The sequence below is a fragment of the Triticum aestivum genome, chromosome 6B, assembly GCF_018294505.1.
Source record: "Triticum aestivum cultivar Chinese Spring chromosome 6B, IWGSC CS RefSeq v2.1, whole genome shotgun sequence".
NCBI classification, from domain to species: Eukaryota; Viridiplantae; Streptophyta; class Magnoliopsida; order Poales; family Poaceae; genus Triticum; species Triticum aestivum.
In genome coordinates this window covers 497,974,215-497,991,062 of record NC_057810.1, presented here as the reverse complement: position 1 = coordinate 497,991,062, position 16,848 = coordinate 497,974,215, and positions in this window count along the sequence as shown.

Genomic DNA, 16,848 nt, shown 5'->3' with positions numbered 1-16,848 from the left:
TTTGTTGTTTTTCCAAATAGAGACACGAGCACAACGCTGAATATTGATGCTTTTTTAGGTTGTGTTTGACATTATGCAAATCCCAGATTCGCAAATCCTAGATTCAGGCGTTGTTAGCTCGCTTAAAAGCGGTTGTAATATGCACTTTCAGAAAAATCAATCTGTTTGACTTTCCAAATGTGGTTCATAGGTGACATTTTTCAGTAATAAGAAAGGTGACAATTTCGGATGGTGACAACAATCAGCACAAGAATATTGTATAATAAGATTTTAAAAAATAACTAAAAATGCATATGTATGGGTAATCTCATCTTCTAATAGAAAAGAGGTCATCACAACAACCTATCCAATTCTCATCATTTCAACCAAACAACAAAATATGGTTATCCAACACAGCAACTCCATTCAACCAGACAACAAAATGCGGTTATCCCTAACTAGTTGGCTATTGATACCCTCAGCCAACCCAGCCTTGCCCTCAAACCAAACGCCACCGTAGTACGTATGTTTATGTTTCATGGTTTATACGGATCTAGAGGATAAAATATAAAAGACACAGATGCATATATAGCACTAAGTTTTAGATGTGACCGATCACTGTCCGCGGACGTACGATGTCTCATCCACGGGCTTTGACTGATCGGTTTGTCAAATTCGGTTGTAGATGTTCTAAGCGTGCACTAACGGGGACACGCAGTTAAGGTGGGGAGGGGGGCAAATGTTAGACCAAAAGCAAAATGTGCTTGAAAATAGGCTGCCTCACACAAAGTTACATGTTAATCAAATATATCTTGCTCCTTGCATTCTTTGGCACTTCGGCTCAACGACTATCGTTAGCAGGCCATCTTGGCAGTGGTGCGCAGCAGCAGAAAATGTTCGGTAGAGATGCATCAGCTGGCGCGGCGGCGGGGCGGCGATTGACGATCCAAGCAGAGAATGGGGAGAAATGAAATTGAGAATGGTCTAGAAATCAAAACTAAAATCACGAGTATTAGGCCATAATTTCATGTTTGGATACATCATGAGTTTTAGTAGGGCAAACTAAAACCTGAATGGAATTGTGAATGTCCCGCAAGAAAATAAAATTATGAACACATATCAGTTTGGTGCACAATTATGTAGCAAGGCCAAAGGTATTATTGATTAGTATTCTATCTTGTAGTATACGATTTTTAGGATTAATCTTATTTTTTCCTACAACTATTGTATATGGTTTGACTCGTTGTTATCATATACTATTTCTTTTTTGCGAGAACACCCTCGATCTATTCATCTTTAACCAGAGCAGTACAACGAACAAGAGAAATAGTAATAAAATACATTCAGGTTCGTAGACCACCTACCATGACTACAAGCATTGAAGCCAGCCAAAAGCGTGCCGCCATCATCGTTCGTCCCTCGCCGGTGCCGGGCAAAACTTGTTGTAGTAGGCAGTCGAAAAGTCGTCGTGCTAAGGCCCCATAGGACCAACACAGCATAACAACATCATCCGCCGATGAAGAGTAGTCTAAAACTCTAGATCGTAAGGATCCAACATGAAGACACACGAACGTAGACGAACTACAAGCAGATCCGAGCAAATCCACCAAGGACAGATCCGCCAGAGACACACCTCCACACGCCCACTGACGATGCTAAGACATCATCGGAATGGGGGCTAGGAGGGGAGAACCTTATTCCATCTTCAGGGAGCCGCCGCCGTCTCACCTTCCTGAGCAGGACAAGGATCCTAACAATATTTGAAGGAACGTCTAAAAACATAGCCCTCCCGCCGGCAACGGCCGGGATCCATCGCGTTGCCATGAACATGCAAACATTACTAATGCTACAAGTAATAACAGCAAACCATTTAAACAAACAGGGTATCAAAACGTAAATTACACATGAATCTGATGCATCCTAGAAGTACACATGACCAGTTATCTACGTGCTTGAGTAGCTATTTAAGTTCAGGCAAACAGGTAATTCTTAACAATAAGTATCAAACACATAGATAAGCTCAGTCTATAATAAAATTAATAGGCTATGGCATTATATAATCAATAGTAGACTAAATTAAGCCAAGCAACATAATTGAATTTTTTGCAATAAGTGGCTAACTAAAATTCCGAGAAGCAGATAACTGAACTTATGTTAGCTCTTTATACAGGCACACTGCAACTTATTTTTCGCTTACAAGGTTCTACAAATGAGTTCATGGCATCAATTGCTTGGATATGTAGTCCCAATACTTCTTTCTTCCCACACTACATTGGTAAGTCGAATGGTTAATCTGATAAGATGGTGTGTCCTTGATATGTTATATAAGGCCGGGTTGTCAAACTAGTTGTAGCAACACACATCATACTGGTTTTACTGTATATTTCATGCGATTATATTTGGAATATCGATATCTAAGCAATCTACAATAGGACGAAAAGATAGGCATCCTTCACATTATTGGCGAACTCAGTTCATAGAAACAAGCAATTCAACCATTCTGTGGGTAAATTAAAAGCGCCACTAGAATATTTTTCACTACCCCAATCATACACGCAAAAAGGGGTGACACCACCGTAGGGGCTGGTATGGGCGGCCGCCTCAGATAGCTGGAAAGTGTGCACCTAGTTTGAGTTGTTCAAGTTGGCTCAGGCTAGTTTTGTTCAACCCAACGCACGAGTAAGCAATGTAATAAATGAAGAAAAACATTTCAGTTTGGATGGGCCAATAACGTAAGTGCAAGGGAGGCCCTATAGCAGGCTCACGGCCCAAACGAGCGCCTCCCATATCGATCGACAACAGAAAAAAAAATCCCAATTCGTTCGCTCCAGCCTTCAGTCTGGTTCGCTCCTAACCTAGCCGCCGCTGGACAGACTGACACAGCACTTCCTCGTGCCCTGGTTGGACGCCGGTCGCCGAGCTTCAAGCGAATGGAAGGACAAAAAGATGAAGATCCAACCTTGGGTGTAGCCCGCGTGGGAGGCAGCGACGGCGGCACGGGCATGTCATCGAGCTTGCGTAAACGGACAGTCGCAGCTTGCAAGAGCAGCATGTGCAACGAGTAGGTACAGCATATCCTTGATTATATCAAATTCAACTGTTCAATTTCTAGTCATTCGTTAAACCTGATGGTGTTGTAAAACTTATTATATGTAGGGAATTTAAAAGAAAATGAAACCAATTTCTGCTTATTTTGTAACTCCCCTAATCAATACTGAACTGACTGAACCTTATGTGTCTAATCAAGTTTCCGGTGCAAACATACAAGCTCATGTTGTTCTTAAGCCTAAAGTGTCTAATGAACAGACTACTAATGAAGGATTTGATGCAAACATTTTACATGCTCCTGATGATGAACATATAGTGTCTAATGAGGAATCTAATTCAAGCATTTTGCAAGCCCCCATTGAAGAATTTAGTGTCTAATGATAATCTGCCATGTTGAGAAAGAGAGATAGCGATTTGCAGGAATTGATGACAATCAAATTATAGTACATTTTCATGGATTGAGAAAACATCGAGGCCATCTACCAGAAAGTCCTCGTATCATGACAATGTAGCATAAATACTTTTCTAATATGTTGTTTGAAACTATTGGCATACTTGTGCAGGATAGATATATTGATATGCAGTTTGCGCACTGGTTATAGGTGCAATTATACTTCGATATTTTCAGCCAGAGAACGAATAATTCAAGCAGGTACAGTCCATGTTAGTAGTCCTTGTACACAATATTGCATTTTGTGTTTTTGTGCTTACATCATTTAGTTTTTTATAATCTGGAACTACTTTGGATCATTAGCTGGTTTTCAAAGTGCATGTAGCTTCACATTTCTTAAATTATGTTGATTTGTAGAGTGCAAGTGCCTTTGTATTTTTTAAGTTAAATTTTCGCCCCTGGCAACTTGAATTTGTGGATCCGCCACTGCACACAAATCATACACGCAGGCCAGTACGAATTAAATGAAATGCAGGGACTTATGTTAGCTCATTGTACAGGCTCACTGCAGCTCTGCTTGCGCTCGGGATGTTCCATGTACAAGTTCATGTTACCACTTGCTTGGATGTGCAAGCCTTGTGCTCCTTGCATCCCCCTCTGCATTTTTGACACGGCGAATGGTTGATCAAATAAGAGGAATCGACCTTGCTGTTGTACCAGAGGACAGGTACTTACAAGGTTATACCGGTGTGCAGGATGTGTAACAAATCCCATAGCACCGCCATGCTTCGCTAAAAATGATTTTGCTTGTTTGAGATGATATTTTCAGAAGAAATAAGAGTTAAAGTCAGAGTTGCATAGGCATGTAAGCTAAGAGAGAAGTAAAAGGATATCCAAACATCGTCGGAACAGTGCACAAGGGAGTGATATGTGGATACCTAGTTCGGGCCGGTATTTGGGCATGCTCGCCTACCTATAGTGTGGTCACTTCAGAGCCATTGAAAGTGATGCGCTGGCGTTGGCTGGTCGTGCATGGATGCAGATCTTGAGCAATAGCGGAGCGCTTTGATGTGGTAGACGAGACCGTTGGTGAAGCCCCAACGGCCTCAGGGGGCGGAGGTGTGATGATGTGCTCGGTAAAGTAGCCCCGGTGAGGTGGGAGATGACATCGGTGAAGCGCATCTATTGTGGTGGAAGTCGGTGTCTGTGAGGCACGTCGGTTGCGGCAGCCGACGTTGTCGGTGGACCACCCGATGTGGTGGACGAGGGCGTAGATGAGGTAGCTCCGGTGCGGTGGTGAAGCGCGACCGTCATCATCCGGCACAGAGGTGGTGAAAGACACGAGACAAGGAGCGATTCGAACTTTGCTTGGGTTGGCGGAGAATTAGGGACTTGAGCGCTCTGGGCGCGGAAGGGGACGGTGGAGAAGGGAGATTTTGCAGGGCTGGAATTGGGGCGGCCAAATATTTCAATCCGAAACGTGGAAGCATGGACTTATTTTGTCGTCGTTCTTTTTTAGGGGGGGGTGGCTGGGTGCTAGCGTTCATACGACACACGCGACCACCACGACACAACCCTGGTCTGCCTGGTGCGCCTACATTTGAGAATGCAAACGAATCTTCTTTCAGTTGCAAACAAATATGTATGTATTACCATGCCCGTGTTTTCCTTGCAAATAATTAGTCATTCGAAACGGGATACTATAAATTAATTAACAAGGAGTTATTTGAATTAGAGTGCATGTCACATAACGATCTCCAATTCTAACATGGATTTCACATTTCACGGTATCCATGCTACTTTTTTAATAGAAATTCATATGTATAAGATGAACACCATGGTACTGAGAAAACTTTGGATGGATTCAAACATATAACCTACAAAATAGCACAACAATCGAGTCAATGTCAACTTTTCCTAACCTAGTATGACACGAATTCGAAATAATTACGGAAGCCATATGCATGGTCCTCAATTCAAATCTTACAATGTACACTAAATTGAAACGTCGATATTAAGTCTCGTACTATCTACATTCAATTTTTGTTTTTAGCCCCCCCCCCCCGGCACACACGCTACATACTTCCTGTATCCATGAATCTTCCTCTCCTAACCACCTTAGAAAGCTATCAGTTTCTGATACACGCTCATTCTTTCTCTCCATGTTTCAATCTCTAACTCTCTCAACTACACAACCCCCCTTTTCCACTTTGTTACCAAATGTATCTCTCTCACACACCCGTCATTGCACTCCTTGCCAAGCTCTCTCTCTCCCCCTCCCACCCTCTCTCGCTAGATACATGCATCACCTATCTAGACCCCGCCCTCTCATGTGAAAGCATGCACATTGTCTATCTAGGTCACTCTCTCGAGACCGTCTCACTCTTTATTTCGCACGGTGGCCCACACTTGCTCAATCTCGCTCTCTTTATCTAAGTCTCGATTAACCTCGCTTTCTCTCACACACAAATGATATATCTCCCTCTTCGGGGCTCGATCGACACACTCTATACTCTCTCACACAAATTCTCTATCTAGGCCAGTCCATCCAAGCCGCCCATACTCTTTCGACCTCATGGCGGGCCACACTCGCTCAATATCTCTCTCTCTCTCTATGTATGTCTCGATTGACTTCACTCTTTCTTAGACACGAACGATATATCTCCATGTTTGAGCCCAGCTCGACATATTCATATTGTATACTCTCTCACGCCATTGTCTATCTAGGCCACTCTCTCCAACCAGTCTCACTCTTTCGATCGCATGACGACCCACACTCGCTCAATCTCTCTCCCTTTATCTATGTAATCGATTCACCTTGCTTCCTCCCACGCACAAAATATGTCTACATGTCTATGACAGGATCATCTCTCAAGCTCTATCTTACAGCGCTCATCCTTCCCGAAAGCTCAATTGGACAATATCTACATGTCTGTGTGTGTGTGTGTTTTCAACGAATGTTGGACCACACTCACTTTGCCTCTCTATCTACCCGTGTCTCGATTGTCCTCGCTTTCTCATGCCGTATCTTCCACACATTGAAGCTACCTCTCCATCCCTCGCAGAGCCGGAGCTATTTACGTTGCGAGGAGGACTCCAACCTTGGATTAATTTGTGAAGGCATTTATTTCGGAGGGTTTAGATTATATTTTCGTAGCATTCGGCCACAACTACTCCAAACACCATTGCAACCCCAACACCTCCCCCAATTGATTACAATATGGCTCGGTCACCGCTCTCTCGCACGTCCTTTCCCACCTTCCACGCTGCACCATGGTATTTTTGCAAAAAAAACTCTATTTTTCTCTTTAATTCTTACAAATTAAAGTGATGCAAACTACAACCGAGGGGCTCACACTACTGGAATCAGGATCTTTGCCGTTAGCCAGACAACGGCAAAGAACGTCTTTATCATCAGCTTACAGAAAACTAACCACAAAGAAAGAGCTGACGGCAAAGATCATATTTGCTATCAGCAAGATCTTTGCCGTCCGCTAGCGGACGACATAGAAGCTTTGCCATCTACTAGCAGACGGCAAAGAGGGAGGGTGGTCCACTAACGAATACCACCTAATGACCAATTTCTAAGAGAATGACAGCTAACGGCTACGGTCCACCTCACCTCACAGTCTCCATCTCTATCACTCCATCGTGCCGACTGCGACCCCAACCGCCACCGCCGCCCTCGACCCCCACCGCCCTTGCTGCCCCTGACCCCCCTGCCGCCCCACCGCGCCGGTCCACCACCCGCCACCCCGCGGTCTGCTGCGCCCCCGCGGCCCCTGCCGCTCGGTGCCCTATGACCCCGCCGCTCCGACAACCAGCTGCCCCGACGCCCTCGCCGCCCCGCCGCCCCGACAACCAGCCGCCCCGACGCCCTCGCAGCCCCGACAACCAGGTGCCCCGATGCCCCCGACGCCCCGTCGCCCTCGCCACCCCGCCGCCCTGCCGCCTCGACAACCAGGCGCTCCGCCGTCCCGACGCCCTAGCCGCCCCGACATCCCGCCGCCTCAGTGCCCGCCAACCCACTCCGGTGAGCCCCCCTGTTTTTTTCTTTTTTTTCTACTGCTAGTAATTAGGTTAGTTAGTACTGTTAGTTAGGTTAGTTTGATTTTCTAGGTTAGTTAGGTTAGTTCTAGGTTAGTTAGGTTAGTTTCTAGGTTAGTTAGGTTAGTTTGTAGGTTAGTTCTTGAAAAGAAATATTAGGAGAAGAAAAGAAGAAGAATAAGAAGAAGAGGAGGGGGAGGAGAAGAAGAAAATGGGGAGGAGAAGAAGAAAATGGGGAGGAGAAGAAGAGGAGAAGAGGAGGAGGAGAAGAAGAAGAAGAAAAGGGGGGAGAAGAAAAGAAGAAGAAGAAGAAGAAGAAGAAGAAGAAGAAGAAGAAGAGGAGAAGAAGATCGCCGGTCCCCGACACCACCGACACCCCACCTCCGACATGACACCCCGAGACCACCTCGACACCCTGACATGACACCACTGACACCCCGACCCCTGACATGACACCCCAACCCCGTCTCGACACCCCGACACCGTGACCCCGACACGACACCGCGACCCCGCCTCGATACCCCGACACAGCACCCCGACCCCGACACGACACCCCCCGACCCCGACACAGCACCCCGACACGACACCACCGACACCCCGACCCCCGACATGACTCCACAGACACCCCGACCCCCGACACGACACCCCGAGACTGCATCGACACCCCGACACGACAGCACCGACACCCCGACCCCCGACATGACTCCACAGACACCCCGACCCCCGACACGACACCCCGAGACTGCCTCGACACCCCGACACGACAGCACCGACACCCCGACCCCTGAGACAACACCCCGACCCCGCCTCGACACCCCAACACAGCACCCCGACTCCGACACGGCACCCCCGACCCCGACACAGCACCCTGACAAAGACACCACCAACACCCCGACCCCTGACACACACCCCGAGACTGCCTCGACACCTCGACACGACACCACAGACACCCCGACCCCACCTCGACACTCGGACACGACACCCTAACACCGCGACCCCGACACAGCACCCCGACCCCGACACGGCACCTCCTTGACCCCGACACAGCACCCTGACACAACACCCCCAACACCCCGACCCCCGACACGACACCCCGAGACTGCCTCGACACCCCGACACGACACCACCGACACCCTGACCTCCGACACGACACCCCGAGACCGCCTCGACACCCCGACACGACACCACCGACACCCTGACCCCGACACGACATCGCGACCCCGCCTCGACACCCCAACATTGCGACCCCGACACGGCACCCCCCGACCCCGACACAACACCCCAACACGACACCCCCGACACCCCGACCCCCGACACGACACCCCGAGACCCCGACACGGCACCCCCGACCCCGACACAGCACCCCAACCCCGACACAACACCCTCGACACCTCCTGAAAAAGGTGCTCTTCGGCCTTCTAGAGGCCGACGGGGTCATATATTTGTGAATTATGAGTTAGGTCAGGTATTCAATTATTATTATGTACATATATATATATATATATATATATATTATTAATTTGTTCATGTTATTAGGTATTCAATTTTTTATTATGTTCATGATGATGATACACACTTAAATTTTTTATTATGTTTATGTTGTACTAGTTCCATTTAGTCTTTGTCATTGCAGGTGTTGACAGATGGTGGGCGCGGGTCGAGAGTGCACCGAGCCTCCTTCCTCGGTGCATGCTGGGAGGTGTGCTGTTATTCCACCCCAGCACCTTCGGAGAGCGCGGGTAGACAACATGTAGACACCGGCGGGCGCTTCTTCTTCGGCTGGGAGAGGTCGGGGGAAGACGAAGAGGGGTGCAACTAGAGGTGGACATGGCGGCAGGAGAGGTAGGAAGGCTGCTGCGCCTTCCTCGCCGCCACCCCAGCTGATTCTCCGGACCACCGGAGCGCTCCGTCTCAGGTGGACCCGTCTAACTTGGACCGTCTCGAACTCCGGTCCATGAGCCTCGGGCCGACGAGCCTCGGTCGCCGAGCCTACGTCCGACGAGACTCGGGTCCCAAAGTCTTCGTCCCAGGAGACTCGGGTCCCAGAGTCTTCGTTCCACGTGACTCCGGAGACTAGTGGCCATGCTGATGGTGGTGAGGACACCTTTTCTGATGATAGCTACAACGAGGGTGAGCTAGTTGAGGGGGCAAGAAGGTCTACTAGCGTGGTGGTACAAAGCTCCCGTCAGTGCCAGCGACCCGCGACCAGAGGTGGTTGATTGAGCCTAACGGGGAGAAGTAACTAACCACAGCTCAAAAATGACCTACACTTACCATTCTGTCCTCCAAAATGAATAAATATGCTTAGTTAGCTCAAAAATGGCATAACTACCTAGGTTAGCTCCAAAATGACCTATTTACCTAGCTTAGCTCTAAAATGACTTACACACTCAACATGTTTACCTAGCTTAGCTAAAAAATGGCATTTTTATCTAACTTAGTTAGAAGAAGAAGAAGATAAAGAAGAGGAGAGGAGAAAAAGAAATAGAAGATAAATTCTTCTTCTTCTTTTCTTCTTCTTTTTCTTCTTTTTCTTCTAGCTAGTCTTCGTCTTCTTCTAACTTTCATCTTTCCTAATTTGCAGATTTGCTTTAGATGAGCAAGCTTGCATTGATGGAGTGTACTCTTCTCCTTGTGCTTCATTTTTGTTTATGGAAACTTGTTTTGATATGTATGTATGGATATGTTGTTGGAAACCATTGTATGTTGGATATGTTGTTGGAAACTTATATGTCGGATACGTTGTTGGAAACTTATTGTTGGTATGCTTGTTGAAATTATTTTGAAGTTTGTATATATATATGTGAAATTCTGTCAAATTGAATGAATTTAAGAAAACACAGAAAAAATAAGGGCTATACAACCACTTTATCGTCTGCTGGCAGAGGACAAAGAGCTTTGTCGTCAGCCAGCAGACGGCAAAGCTGCCACGTGGCAGCTACTTGTGCAACTTGGGGTGCACTGGGCTGGCCTATTTGGCAGCTTTGCTGTCAGCTGGCTAACGACAAAGACCTTTGCATATTTGTCAGTGTTCTGGATACGGGGGTACCCATACTTGCCTGCCTGCGGCCCACGACGTGGCTCCATCGACGGCCTGGTATGGCCCAGCTTCAACATCAACAACTCAAGACCCTCACGAGGGGCCAAGCCTCGCGAAGTGGACAACATCAAGACCTCCAAGGCGATCGGACTTCCCAGGCTGGCTCCTGAGGAGCGGAGATTTCCATGCAAGGTGCACCTCACGAGGCTCAACTAATGCAAGCTGTGATGACCAAGGCCAGGGGGATGCCAGCGGGCGCAGAGTACCAGTTTCCTCTTTGGTGCAAGGGAGGCAAACAACTGGCGCAGAGTCCCGAGGAATCAGCCAAATGTTTCCATTATGGTGCAACAAGACCAATACCGCCAAGACGGAGGTCATCACCGAGCCCACCGCAGCGTCACGACCAGAGGCTTTTGCAGGCGAAGACCACTTTAGTTAGGATAGCATGGACTTGTTGTCTCCCTTCAAATCCGGCCGTTGTAGGATCCCTTCCTGCCAACATTTGGGAAGAGGACCAAGGCCACTATAAATAGGGCTTAGCCACCACCATAGAGGGGGATCGAATCCATTCCTTCATCGCCATCTCACCAGCTCACTTGAGCTCAAGAACACCTCACCTCCTGAAGTTGTTCATCCACTATACTAGTTCATCCTTAGCCCCTCGAGGCAATCCACCACTAAGCTGGAGTAGGGTATTACACCACGAGGTGGCTCGAACCAGGATAAATTGATGTGTCTCTCTATCCCGTTGAGATCAACATGCTAGGCTGTGAGTATCGCAGGTAGGCAGGCTGGGTAGGTTGAGATCTCCGCACACACCCCAGAGTTCGAACATCTCAAGGGTTTGCGGAACCCGAAATCCGACATTTGGCGCGCCAGGTAGGGGTGTGTCGGAGATCCGTTGCTCCGTCCGCCATATCCCGCCGCCGACTTCGATGGCAGGTGCTCCCTCGTCGACCAGGCCGTTGCGCACCTTTGGGGGAGCCATGGGCCTCCGCGCTTTCACCCCCGCCTTGCGACAGGTGGAGTGGCCACCCAAGTTCAGGCCAGAGATGTCGCCCCGCTATGACGGTGTGGCAGATCCAGCTGGCTTCCTCCAGGCGTACGAGGAGGCAGTTTGGGCGGCCGACGGAGAGGACAAGGTGATGGCCAACTAGCTCCCCATGGCCCTCGTAGGCGCACTACGCGCCTCGCTGCTCAAATCGTCGGAGTCTTCTGTGGCCTCCTGGGAGGAGCTGCGCGGACTCTTCATCGCACACTTCGCGGCGCTGGCGCTCCATGTCGTCGCAACTCTCCTGGGTGGCTCGCAGGCACCACCCTCCGACCGCCACATCAAGAAGTTCTACCGCCAAGTAAGTGCCGCCCAGGTGAGCTCGGGGGCTCCGCCGGGTTGGACGGCGCCTAAGGCTGACCTCACCTTCAACCCAGAAGATCATCCAGCTACTATGGCAGGAGCAGGTGTGCTCCCGATGCTCTGCACGCACCCCCACTATCTACAACGTGGCAGTCACCAAGACCCTCATCAACGGTGGAGCCGACCTCAACGTGCTCTCCATGGAGGCATTCGTCCTTCTTCACGTGCCCCATGGCCGGCTCTGCCCCACCAAGCCCTTCTTTGGGGTCGGCGATGTTTCCACCAGCCCCCTAGGGCAAATCCACCTCCCCGTCACTTTCAAGGCTCACGACAACTACCGTATCAAGCTCATCGACTTCGACATTTCCCGGATCGACCTGCCATACAACACCATCCTTGGGTACCTAGCCCTGGCCAACTTCATGGCAGCAACTCATCCAGCCTACAAGCTCATGAAGATGCCAGGTAGCAGCGGTGTCCTCACGGTGGCAGGGGACACCAAGGACGCGTTGTAGGCCCTCAAGCTCGTCTTCAGGACCGCGACGTCCGTGCAGCCAAGCGAGAAAGGGGGCCCTGAGGCTCTGGGGGCGGCACCAGCCAAGAAGAAGCAGTTGTTTTCCCAAGATCGAGCCGATACAACGCAAGTGCCAATTGATGAAGATGGGGCATCAAGCGCCACCTTCACCATAGGAGCTGACCTCCCCCAGGACAAAGAGAAAGCATTGGTCAGCTTCTTGCACGCCAACAAGGAAGTGTTTGCATGGGAGCCCAAGGACCTGGTCGGGATTCCAAGGGGAATAATCGAGCATCACCTGAGGGGAGGCCCAAACGTGTTCCTAGTGAAGAAGAAGGCCCGACGACAGTCCACCGAGAAGCAGGCGTTCATCATCCAAGAAACCCGCAAGTTGCAGGATGCTGGAGTTATTCGGGAGGTGCAGTACCCGGAGTGGCTGGCAAACCCAGTCATCGTCCCCAAGAAAGGAGGGAAGGAGCGCATGTGTGTAGACTTCACCAACCTCAACAAGGCTTGCCCCCAGGATCCCTTCCCGCTTCCGCGCATCGACCAAATCATTAACTCCACCACCGAGTGCGACCTGCTGTGCTTTTTGTACGCCTTCTGGGCTACCACCAGATCAAGATGGCCGTGCAAGACGTGGAGAAGATGGCATTCCTGGCCCCCTGCTGGGTGTACTGCTACACATGCATGCCTTTCGGGCTGCTTAATGCCGGGGCTACCTTCCGGCGGCTGATGCACATCGCCCTGGGCCGGCAGCTCGGGAGGAACGCTGAGGCTTATGTTGATGACATAGTGGTGAAATCTCGGGAGGTGAAGACCCTGATTGAGGATCTAAAGGAAATGTTTGCCTGCCTACGCAAGGTGGACCTGCGGCTCAATCCTGAGAAGTGCGTGTTCGAGGTTCCCTCTGGCAAGCTGCTAGGTTTCCTAGTGTCGCACAAAGGAATCGAGGCCAATCTGGAGAAGGTCAAGGCCATAGAAGACATGAGCCCTCCTCACATGCTTAAGGAGATGCAGAAGCTGGCGGACTGCATGACCTTGCTGGGGCGCTTCATCTCCAAGCTGGGGAAGCGCGCCCTCCCGTTCTTCAAGCTGATGAAAAAGAAGGTGCCGTTTGAGTGGACCCCTGAAGCTGATGCGGTCTTTCAAGACCTCAAGAGATACCTGACCAGCCCACTGGTGATGGTGGCACCACGCCCTCTCGAGCCCCTGGTGCTCTATTTGGCCACCACCCCTCACTCCGCCAGCGCTGCTCTGGTGGCGCTAAGAGAAGAGCGCCCGATCAAGGACCCTCAGCAGGGCGCCCAGTCACCAAGCGAAGTGTAGCAGCTTCCGGATGGTTCTTCTGAGACCTCGGCTGACTCAACAGCCAACATCCCTCCCGAGGCTCAAACCGACCCTTCGGCCGGAGGGGCTCCTGAGGCTGAGGCTCGCGAGGTCGTAGCCTATGCGACAGGTGATGGGACCCCCGAAGGTCAGCATCCTCTAGAGACACAAGACCTCACCAACACCTCCTCCCTCGTCGAGCACCTGGTCTACTTCATCAGCGCGGTGCTACGGGAGGCACCGGCACGCTACCCCATGCCCCAAAAGCTCTTGCTCGTACTCCTCGTCGCCTCCCGAAAGCTGCGCCACTACTTCTAGGGCCACCCCATCAAGGTCGTTTCAGCCTACCCACTGGAGAGGGTGCTCCGGAGCCCTAACGCCGCCGGGTGGGTTGCAGAGTGGAACATCGAGCTTCAGGCGTTCCAGCTTGATTTCAGCACCACCAAGGTCATCAAGGGCGCGACCCTTGCAGATTTCATGGCGGAATGGACTGACGTCCCTGACCCTGGAATATGCGAGGACCGCTCCCTCTTGCCTGGAGACGAGGCGCCAGATGGGTGGATCATGTACTTCAATGATGCGTTCTCACTGTAAGGCGCGGGGGCTGGAGCCGTCCTCATCTCACCCGCCAAGGACAAGCTCTACTACACTGTACAACTCTGTTTCCAGCAGGGCGAAAAGGTCTCCAACAACATCGCACAGTACAAAGGCTTGCTCGCCGGCCTCAGAGCCGCAGCAACACTGGGGGTGAAGCGTCTCACCATCAAGGGCGATTCCCAGCCTCATCAACTTCTCCAACAAAGAGTACACACCCAAGGACGAGCACATGGAGGAATACCTGGAAGAGGTACGCAAAATGGAGAAATGGTTCCTGGGCTTGGAACTGCAGCACGTGATGCGATGAATGAACAAGGAGGCGGATGACATCGCCAAGAGGGCATCCCGGAGGTTACCTCAGGATCCAGGGGTGTTTGAGGAATGGCTCTTCAAGCCATTGGCGGCTCCCCCCACCGCAGCACCAGCACCACCTCAGGAGGACCTACCCCGAGCACCAGCAACAGGCGCCCCGGCATGCGGCCCATCCTCAGGGACCCACCTGCTCCTTGCACTCGAGCCTTAGGAGGGGTGCTGGACCGAGGAGTTCAAGACGTACCTGCTTCAGGGGACCTTGCCGGAGAAGGAGGAGGATGCCGAACTCGTGGCTCGTCAGGCCACCGTGTACTACATCCAGGACGGCTAGTTGTACCACAAAAGACCCAATGATATTTCTCTGTGATGCATCTCCAGAGAGCAGGGGCTCGAGCTGCTGGCAGACATACAGGGTGGGGACTGTGGACACCACTCTTCGTCACGCACCCTCATGGGCAAGGTGTTCCACAGTGGCTTCTATTGGCCCACAACACTCAATGATGCCACTGAGCTGGTGCGCTCCTGCGAAGCATGATAGTTCCATGCCAAGAAGATCCACCAGCCCACGCAAGGCCTCCAGACTATCCTGCTCATGTGGCCATTAACGGTCTGGGGGCTGGACATCTTGGGGCCATTTCCCCGAGTGCCAGGGGGCTACTGCTACCTCTACATCGCCATTGACAAGTTCGCCAAGTGGGCGGAGGTAGAAGCCTCCGCACCATCCCAGTTGGGTCAGCCGTCAAGTTCATCAAAGGCCTCGTGAGCCAGTTTCGGGTCCCTAACCGCATCATCACCGACAACGGCTCGCAGTTCACTAGCAACCTTTTCAAAAAGAACTATGCTAACCTTGGAACGCGGATATGCTACGCCTCAGTGGAACACCCCAGGAGCAACGCCCAGGCTGAGCGTGCCAACACAGAAGTCTTGAGGGGCCTAAAGGCAAGGACCTTCAAGAAGAAGCTTGAGGCATGAGGCAGGGGCTTGCTCGACGAGCTTCAGCCCGTGATGTGGTCCATCCGCACCACCGCGACCAAGCCGACGGGCGAGACGCCATTCTTCCTCATTTATGGCGCTGAAGCGGTTCTCCCACATGAGGTCAAGAATCGCTCCATGCGGGTCCTGGCATTCGATGAGGCACATCAGGATGCCACGCGGGGGATGGATCTCGTGCTGGGGAGGAATGCCGCCGTCAAGCCTCGCTCTGAGTGGCGAGGTACCAACAGGCGCTGCAGTGGTACCACTGCCACAACGTCCGCTCCAGGACTTTGGAGGTGGTCGACCTCGTCCTGAGGCGGGTGTTCTCCAGGGACGGGATGCACAAGCTCTCTCCCATGTGGGAGGGCCCGTTTAGGATTGCCCGTGTCTCTAGGCCTGGCGCCGCGCGCCTGGGGACACAGGATGGGGTCCCCATCCAGAACGCCTAGAACATCTAGCACCTCTGGAAGTTCTACCCATGAAGCAAGGCTCTGGCCTGTGAAGGTCTCTGCTCGTGACTCACTCACGTAATAATGAGTGGGGCTGTACACGCCCCGGAGTCTCCTGAGAGCCGCCCTGGGGCCTCATAGGGGCTCCCTCCCACGTCCTAGTGGCAGCACTTAGCTCCGTGCTGGTGAGAAGACTAGACTAGGTACCGAACGCGGCTGTTCATTTGCTTTCTGAAGTTGCTTCGCAATCTTTTAGCGATCTTTAATGGAATTGGTGCTTTCATGCTTTGGTTCGCCAAGTTGGATTTTATCTCCTCTCGTTTCGTTCATTCTTAGCCTGGGCCAGGAAGATGTGGCAGTTGCCCGTCGCTCTTCCTCGCACGCCTCACGCATGGGGGCTAGGAAGGTGTGTGCGTACAGGCCCGCCCTCGCACGAGCACACCTCGCCGAACCCCGTTGCCCCTATGATTTGGCTTTATCCTTGCGAGGAGCCCTCGCTCAAGCTCACGAGCACCAACACCACCTCATGTCTGTGCCCCTCGGGCAGCACGACGTGGTGCATTAAGTCACGGCTAACCTATGACAAGGGGCTCGCGCAAGGAGGATTGAGGTGCTCGATAGGTTTTCTTTCTCTCTAAATGTCTCTGCAACAAATCTTCAACGCCTCCCGAGGCCTTAAACGCCTCCCGAGTCACAGGAATGGGGGCTTCGCCAGATGCCAAGGGTCTCGCCCTCGTGAGGTGGGAAGTGATACATCTCCGACGTATCTATAATTTTTGATTGTCCCATGCTTTTATATTACCCCTTTTGGAT